Below are 9,036 nucleotides of genomic sequence, written 5' to 3' on the forward strand. Positions count from 1 at the left end.
AACCTTCCAGAAACACTTAGGGGAGGACCTTTGAAGAAACCGGAAGTCATGTGTCATGTAGATGGGGGCGTGAACAAATTGTTGGAGGTATTACTGTTTATGTCATACCCACAGGCTGGTGAGGACTGAAGAAATGGGAAACATGGAGAAAGCTCCTAATCCTTCTGGAACAGTTAAACGCGATCTTAAGGTGGAAGTGACCGTTGACCCATGCTTTGAAGGAGTACAACGTGTTTACCACACTGAGAGAGGGTCCGAAGGGCATTTCAGATTAAAGCAGAGGGGATGTACAAATACACAGATGCTCATTATGCCTATTCATGAGGAGTTGTTTTCATGGACCAAATGTTTTCCACTTTGTGGCTACACGTGTACATACTTAGTGAGGATCCTGCCATTTGACCACAGTCACCACTGAGAGCAGCTCAACTATTTCCTATAACTGTTGGAATTATTAAAATATTAGAATTAAAAGGAACCACAGATGCCATCTACTGTCACTCTCCCTCCCTGTCAAGTGCAAGGGATAATTGCAAAGCTATTAGCAAATTCCAAGGCTCGATAATCACCTTGCATGTATATACAACATCTGCTTTGTCATGTAAATTTAGAGGAGCTAAAAATTCCTATAAGGTTTAGAAGGCTGAAGGGATGCTAAAAATCTGGTCAGCAGGTCATTAAGTGTTCCTTTTGTTAATCGAATGGTCTAGTAATTCGACACACAATGGAAGGCAGAAAATTACCTCTAATTCTTTGAGGATCAGATAGCATTTATACTTATGAGACAAAAGAAAATGGCAGTGAGAGTGTTAATGCTTAATTGTTCGTGGATCACATTGTTTAACTCTAGCATCTAAATGTCATTATAGTGCTTACAAACTGAACATTGTGATTCTAATTTAAATTATTTTTGTGTCACTTTACAATATTTATTTCTTTCACTTTGTCTCAAATAAGTGGCTGCATTTATTCTTCAGGAAATATACAAAGCAGAATTCACTTTATATCTTTCAAATAACCTAGAGTAAGCCCTGAATACAGTACCAAAAGTGATTTCTTTGAAAACCCAGGTCAAAAAAAAAAAAAAAAAAGTGCAACTCTAAAATTCAGTAAACAGATTACAATAAAAACGTAACATTTCCATAGCTTTTGCTTTCCAATACAACTGTGGCATTTTTTCAGAGACTATAAATGAAAACATTGGTAACATATACAAAACTTTAATGTAGTCGACCCTTGAACAATTGGGGGTTAGGAGCACTGACCCTCCACGTAATTGAAAATCCACATATAACTTTATAGTTGGCCTCTCTTTCCGAGGTTCTGCTTCTGCGGATCCAACCAAAGGTGGATGGTGTGGTACTGTAGAAAAAAATCCACATATAAGTGGACCCACACAGTTCAAACCCATGTTGTTGAAGGGTCAACCGTACTTATATATGAAGGTATGTGCATTATATTTAACCTTTCCATTGTGAGATGATCAAAACCACATTGTTATCAAAATTAAACACTAGGGGAGGGTGGAAGGAAGAAAAAAACATTAAACACCAAAAAAAGTTCTGTGCCAAAGCTAAAATAGTCTCTAATATTTCATTTTTAGTAACTTTAACTTTAAACAATGCATAGGTTCATAGTGTCATATTACCCAGATACTCTTTCATTATTGTCAGGCATTATAAGCAGTAAGATTACTTAAAATAAAATCTGTGTATTATGCACATTGCAGTAAAACTCTTAATTAGCACCACCTACACAAAGAATTGTTGGAGATGTAAAGTGTAAGGCCTTCCCCTTGAAGGATCTAGGATCTAGAAGAAAGGAGATACAAAATATTCAACATATGACAGTACCCCTGTGTCAAATGAGTGTGACAGTCAACAACAGCTATAAGAATTCAGAGGAGGGCCTGAGATTCCTAGGTACATATGGCTTTGCAAGGCTAGAATTTCTAAAGTTTTCTTTATGCTGGGCAGTTTGGCTGCAATTAGAGCTGAGATACTATTTGTTAGACTGTGGTGTACGGGTGATTGCCTCCTAACCCTGGGATGGTTAATTATATCAATTGCAATTGTTTCATACTACCATATATAACCATATATATTTCCAATGACAGTATTTTCAAAAAGTATATATATATTTGGAGCAAAGTTTAACCTTTTTTTTTTGGCTGTGTGACATGTGGGATCCTAGTTCCCTGAGCAGGGATCAAACCCGTGCCCTCTGCATTGGAAGCGTGGAGTCTTAACCACTGAACTGCCAGAGAAGTCCTGGAGCAAAGTTTAAAGAAATTAAAATACCTAAATATCATATAGTCTTAATTTCTTAACAGCTGCACATCATTTTTTCTCTCTGCTCTTTTTGGCACAAGGATTATCTTGAGCTGGTTATTTTTAAGAAACAGTAGACACAGGAAAAGCTCTGAAAACCGAGTAGAAGTTACTCTTTTGTAAGAGAGATTTACATTTATAAGGAAGATCTCCATTTGTAAGGGTGTCTCCCTCTCTGTACCAGGAAGAGGATGACTAAATCCCTAGAAACTCATCAACGGAGAAGGCAAGGCCTTAAATCTGTATAACAACCTTACCCTTGTTAACTGTGTTTTCCTGGTCACTTCCCTTAACTGGTTCCCCACCCTCAGCACCTTCTTTTGTCTTTAGCTTAAGATGGCATTTAAGGTGATGGCTTTGGTCATTTTGGAGAGTTACTCAGTTTTCCCATGTCTCTCCCATGTATACAAGAGGTATACAGGTTATTAGACTTCTGTTTGTTTTTCTCCTGTTAATCTGTCTTTTTATTACAGGGGTGTCTCATCCAAGAACTAGAAGGGTAAAGGGAAAATTGTTTTTCCTCCCCCACAGTACTTTTCTTGAAAAACTGGTTTTCTCTTAGTTCCATACAACAATTCATTGATTCACTAACCAGCGCCTCTCAGTCTCTTTGAAAACAAGCAGAACCCTGTGAGTCCTCCCAGTACAAAAGCATTTTCATGTCCCCCAATCCTTGTTTGAAGGAAAAAGGCTTTCAGCCTCTTAGACCTTCCCTGAGTTCCAAAGGGCAGTTATAATTAGAGGAGTGAGGGAATGCAGAAAAAAACAATAGTGCAGCAATGGAGCAGGGTCCTGGTTCCTCCTGGGGGATGTGCATAATTATCTGATACACATCTCTGAGTTCTTCTACAGGAACTAAGGCCCCCACCCAGATGGAGGATGGTAACTTCAGGCTGAGCATAAGCCATGGACCCCAGACTGATTGGAACCAGAAAGCTGATGATTGAGATTCCTGGAACACCACCCTGTTACCTCCCCACCAACCAATCAGAAGAAAGTCACATATCTTGCAGCCCTCCCCCCCAAATTTTGCCTATAAAAACTGTTCCTTAAAAACCATCTGGGAATTCAGGCCTTTTGAGTACAAGCCACCCATTCTCCTTGCTTGGCCCTGCAATAAACCTTTCTCTGCTCCAAACTCCAACATTTGGTTTGTTTGGCTTCACTGTGCGTCTGGCACACAAACCTGAGTTCAACTACATCTTTGCTTGTAGGAAAAAAATCTGCCTGTTATTTAAATAAATATGGCTTGACAGACACAATAAGAAAAATGATAACCAGATACAATCTTATCCTTTTATCTGTAATAACTGTGTTCTTCCAATCATAAGGAAGTCATTTTTCTTTTACTTCACTAATTCAACAAGCATTTACTGAGCACTTACTATGCACCTGGCACTATACTAGATACCAAGGATACAAAAAGGAAAAGGAAAAAAGTCTCCTTGATCATGTATGCAAATAATTGCAACAGAATGGGGATAAACAAAAGTGTTCAAACACCATACTATGGCCTCCAAGGCCCTTGCTTACCTTTCTAATCTCATCTTGGTCACTATGTTCCTGCCTCACTGGCCTTCTCTTTATTTCAAATACACTAAGTTCCTTTTCACCTCAGGCCTTTGCACTTATTTCCTCTTCCTGCACTGTTTTTTCCCCACATTCATCAGCTGGCTAAGTCCTATTCACCCTGTAGTAATCAATGTGAATATCATTTCCTCATAAAAACTTTAACTATCCCCTCAGATGAGGTTTTTTTCCTGTTGTATACTCTCAGTGCCCCCTGTAATTTTAAGTTTTAGCTCTTGCAAACTAAAGAATGTCGCTCCACATCTGGTTCTACAAGAATGAAGTCACTAGCCACTGCAGTCACTGACCTTCAACACACACTGAAAGGAGTTCAGGGTGGAGATCAAGAATGAGACACCCTCCACTTTGCAAAAATCTGGCAGAACCAGCCTTCAGATAGTTAGATATTTTCAGGAGAAAATTTTATGAACCCAATTTCTTGCATCTTCTCATACCTAGAAAAGCTCTAAAATTATTAATGGAGACATCTACTCCTTGTGACTAGAAGCAACCTTCTACCAGGATGTGTGTGCTTGATTGCACATATCCCCTTCTCCAAAATCACTTATATACTGACCTCCCCCCTCTACCTCTTCAGAGCAGTTCCTCAGAGCTATCTGAGAGTCTGTCTCCCGGGCTAAAGTCCTCAGTAAGCCCCAAATACACCTGAATTCACAGCTCTCATGTTGTGCCTTTTATTTTCAGTCTACACCCAAATCTCATTGTAATTAAATAATTATCCATGTAATTGGTTATTGTCTGTATCTTCCACTAAACTATATTATAAGCTTGATGAAGGCAGAACTACATCAGTGTTGTTCAGTAGTATATTCCTAATGGCCAGCACAGTGCCTGGAATATAGAAGTTTCTCAATGAACATTTGTGGAAGGAAGAGAGAACTAAAGGAGAAAGGAAGATGGAGAGGAAGGGATGGAGGGAGGGAGGGAGGAAGGAAGGAGGGAAGGAAGGAAGACAAGAAGACTGAATGTGCATTAAGAAGAGAGTGGCTTATCCCTGTTAATGGGAGTCAGAGGCGCTAATTTTTGAGGTTTCTCTTTTCATCAGAGTTACTTATTCTTAGTTTCTTAATCACCCCCTTTCTTTTTTTTTTTAAATTTTTATTGAAGTATAGTTGATTTACAATGTTGTGTTAATTTCTGCTGTAGAGCAAAGTGACTCAGTTATATGCATATATACATTCTTTTTATATTCTTTTCCATTATGGTTTATCCCAGGATATTGAATATAGTTCCCTGTGCTATACAGTAGGACATTGTTTTTTATCCATTTTATATATAATAGCTTGCATCTACTAATCCCAAACTCTCAATCCATCTCTCCCCCATTCTCTCTCCCCCTTGGCAACCACAAATCTGTTCTCTATGTCAGTGAGTCTGTTTCTGTTTCGTAGATAGGTTCATTTGCGGCATACTTTAGATTCCACATATAAGTGATATCATATGGTATTTGTCTTTCTCTTTCTGACTTACTTCACTTAGTATGATAATCTCTAGTTGCTGCAAATGGCATTATTTAATTCTTTTTTTATGGCTGAGTAGTATTCCATTTGTGTGTGTGTGTGTGTGTATACCACATCTTCTTTATCCATTCATCTGTCAATGGACATTTAGGTTGTTTTCATGTCTTGGCTATTGTGAATAGTGCTGCTATGAACATAGAGGTGCATGTATCTTTTTGAATTATGGTTTTGTCCAGATATATGCCCAGGAGTGTTTATCACCCTCTTTCTAATAACTTGTATCTCTACATTCCAGACCAGGAAGCTGTGCTAGCACCAACCACTTTCTGACAATGACTGTACCACTAGCATGAAGTTTTAAAGTGACCTCAATACAATACAACCCCAGTGGTTTTAATATGGGGCCTGCTGAATGCAGTTCCATACTCATCCCAAACTCCTTCCCTCTTTAGCTAAATCTTTTGTGTTATATCTGCATCTGTGTCTGTACCTCTATCTTGGTGATGCAGAAAGTGGAAAAGAAACATCAAAAATTAGATCCTTTAGGTCATTTGTAAAGCACTTTTTCACACAATCTGCCCTCCATTCCCACAGGTAATTATGAATTGATGGTAGAAAGTTATTGCCATCAGTCTTAGAGAGATTAATATGAGCAAAACTAACAGTTCCCTTCTCTCCTACTTAATGACTGCAGTCAGAGGTTTTTTACATTAATATAAAAGAGAAGGCAGACAAGATGAAATCGGTCTCTTTAGAAGCTTCAACAGAAATCTAGTCTCTTTCAAATATGAAATAGCAACTCCCCTCTCCATACTTCAAAAAATTAATATAGCATTTGAAATTATCTTTTCATTCTACTTTTATTATAATGCTCCAATTTTAAGTTACTATAGTAACCACTTTGGATTTGAGTGAAAAATTCATTATTGTCACTTTAATTGTTTGGTTTTTGTTTTCTACTCTAGCTACATTGGAGTTTAAAAATGGAAAATAGACTTATCTTGTACTATTCTCTAAATATTATGGAGCACAAAGACAATTCAGACAATGATTCTGTATGACTATTATTGGAACTATCTGTTTATATACCAATCATTGATGTCTGTTTTAGAAACATCAGATACTGTACTAAGGTAGACCTTTGTTCGGTATAATTAAATAAAAGAGTGTTAATAACTAATATTCAACACTCCACTAAAAAGCATACAACATGCAACTACTTCTGTGATACTTAATTATTAAAGAACATTTATTTGTTACTTATATTGAGGAATATAAAGATGGTGGTCATGATATTTACATCATAACACAATGTGTGCATTAGGAGAGAGGACCCCATAATGGATTAGTCTGATTTTGTCATAATATTCATCAAAATTACCAATTAATGTAATTTAAGTTGTCCATGTCTGATTTTTTTTTAATTTCCTAAGCGCCTAATTATCTTCAACTGTTTTACTGATTATTGCCCTTAATAAACTATTTGTGGACTTTGGGTCCAACATCTTAGCAAGGCAGCAGTGGTAGCAGCTGCTCTCTGAGTTTCGCTATGCTGTCCAAGGATGACAAAAAGAAGAAAGATGCCAGAAAGTCGGATAAGAAAGACTAAGACCCAGGGAACAAATCTAGGGGCAAGGCCAAAAAGAAGACGTGGTCTAAAAGCAAAGTTCGAGAGAAGCTCAATAATGTAGGCTTGTTTGACAAAGCAACATATGACAAACTCTGTAAGGAAGTTCCCAACTATAAGCTTATAATCCCAGCTGTGGTCTCTGGGAAACAAGATTTGTGGTTCCTTGACCAGGGTAGCCCTTCAGGAGCTCCTTAAGTAAAGGACTTCTTAAACTGGTTTCAAAGTACAGAGCTCAAGTAATTTACACCAGAAACACGAAGGGTGGAGATGCCCCAGCTGCTGGTGAAGATGCAGAACAGGTCCCACCAACTGTCCATTTTGAAAAATAAAACTGTATTAAATCAAAAACAATCATTTGTGGAGATTCCACAAGGCTTGTAATAAGTGCTTTCCTCCTTCTGGCTGTGTTTTGGGGGCTCTACAAGTCGGAGATCACATCAAACCAAATTCACTGACCATCTATGCTATCTGTTCCTAGGGTACAAATCTGTATGGGGGCAGATGTTCTCAGGTTTATTTTATCCCCCTTCCTTTCCCTTTTCCTGCTCTGCTTAGGTCCAGAGAAGCCTTCTCTCTGGGCCTGTGGGGTTGGTAGGATCAGGAGGTGACCGATTAGTTGTGGTTCATCTTAATACTCACCCTTACCCCTCCAATGTCTTCAAGGCAAAAGCAACTTCGGCACTCAAATAATCCTCTAGCCTCTTTGGTCAAGCTTCCCCTCAAAATGGGTCTGCTAGGGCTGCATAATCTTTACAACCCTCAGTGTTTTTTTTTTTTAGGGTTAGTTTTGTAATGCAGATTTATTTAATATTTATTTATTTATCTATTTATTTTTGGCCACACCAAGCGGCTTGAGGGATCTCAGTTCCCCGACCAGGGATTGAACCCAGGCTACGGCAGTGAAAACCTGGAATCCTAACCATTAGGCCACCAGGGAACTCCCACAACTCCTCAGTGCTTTTAAGGTGATTTACTCAGAGTTGTTTTCAGCCAGAGAGTTTGAGTCGAATAACCCACTACCTAACCTGCCCTTATGAGGAATAGCTATTACATTTTTATTGTATGAAATTATGTTTAATTTCATAATGCATAATTATGTATGCATTTATGTTTAACAACTGTGATACTTGCTTTTAGGAACTTCACAGTGCAAAAAGATGAAGGAAATGTAGTCCCACAGTTTTTATTTGTTTTGAGAGATTAGTAACCATATGGAAGACTGCTCTGTTGTAGACTTTTTGGGGAAAAAGGTGTGAGACTTTTGATGGATTGTCCCATTAATGTTATAAAACTGAAGAGCCCATTTTGCTTGATGACACTTGTTCTTTCCTCAAGGGGTAACTTCAATTGGTTGGCCAATAAATTGCATCCTTGCCTTGAAGAAATAACCACCAAAGGAAAATCACTCCTAGCTAGTTTCCCAACCACCTCCACCTGGTCCTGAGCTGCCCTGTAGTGGCCAAGGTCCAGCCTCGTGAGGGGAAGCTGTGAGGGCAGCTAGCTGATTCAGACGGTAGAGACAGCATTTAGTCAACAGCCTTGTCTCTCATACCCTGATGCCTTCGAACTCCAACGTGTGTCTGTGAAAATGAAGGCAGATTCCTGACTCTGGCTACGGATAAGTGGATAAGCTTGGGCCAAGTTTGTGACTTCATAACTTTTTAACAACAGCTCCATTTATGGCTCAGTGCTTAACTAGCCAGAACAATGGATTTGATTCCTGAAAGGCCAAATCAGTAACATTGGACACCACAGCTTTGAGGGCAGGATTATGGTGAAAGTGGTATTTTAGATCTTACAGAGGAAAACTAAGTTCACATTTACTAAAGACACAATTTAGGTATTAACATACTTCCTAATATACACTTAAAACTTGTCTAAATTACCCAAGATTAACCAAAAGGAAGTATAGAAATGCATTGTAAATATGAAAAAACACTAAACTTAAAATCACAATATCATGCTATTCTTCTTTTAGCATATTAAAATAGAGGTCATCTGAAATTCATTGAGTATTAACTCATTG

At 38.3% G+C, this 9,036-nt stretch overlaps 1 pseudogene across 1 annotated transcript; it reads left to right on the plus strand.

The window, feature by feature from the left end:
- The first annotated feature begins 5,474 nt into the window (after positions 1 to 5,474).
- LOC309620742 (small ribosomal subunit protein eS25 pseudogene) lies at positions 5,475 to 8,077 on the plus strand (annotated as a pseudogene). The gene has a single exon. The product of its transcript is annotated as a small ribosomal subunit protein eS25 pseudogene (transcript).
- Positions 8,078 to 9,036: the final 959 nt, after the last annotated feature.

The sequence above is a fragment of the Balaenoptera borealis genome (assembly GCF_965194805.1).
Source record: "Balaenoptera borealis genome assembly, chromosome: X".
Taxonomy (NCBI): domain Eukaryota; kingdom Metazoa; phylum Chordata; class Mammalia; order Artiodactyla; family Balaenopteridae; genus Balaenoptera; species Balaenoptera borealis.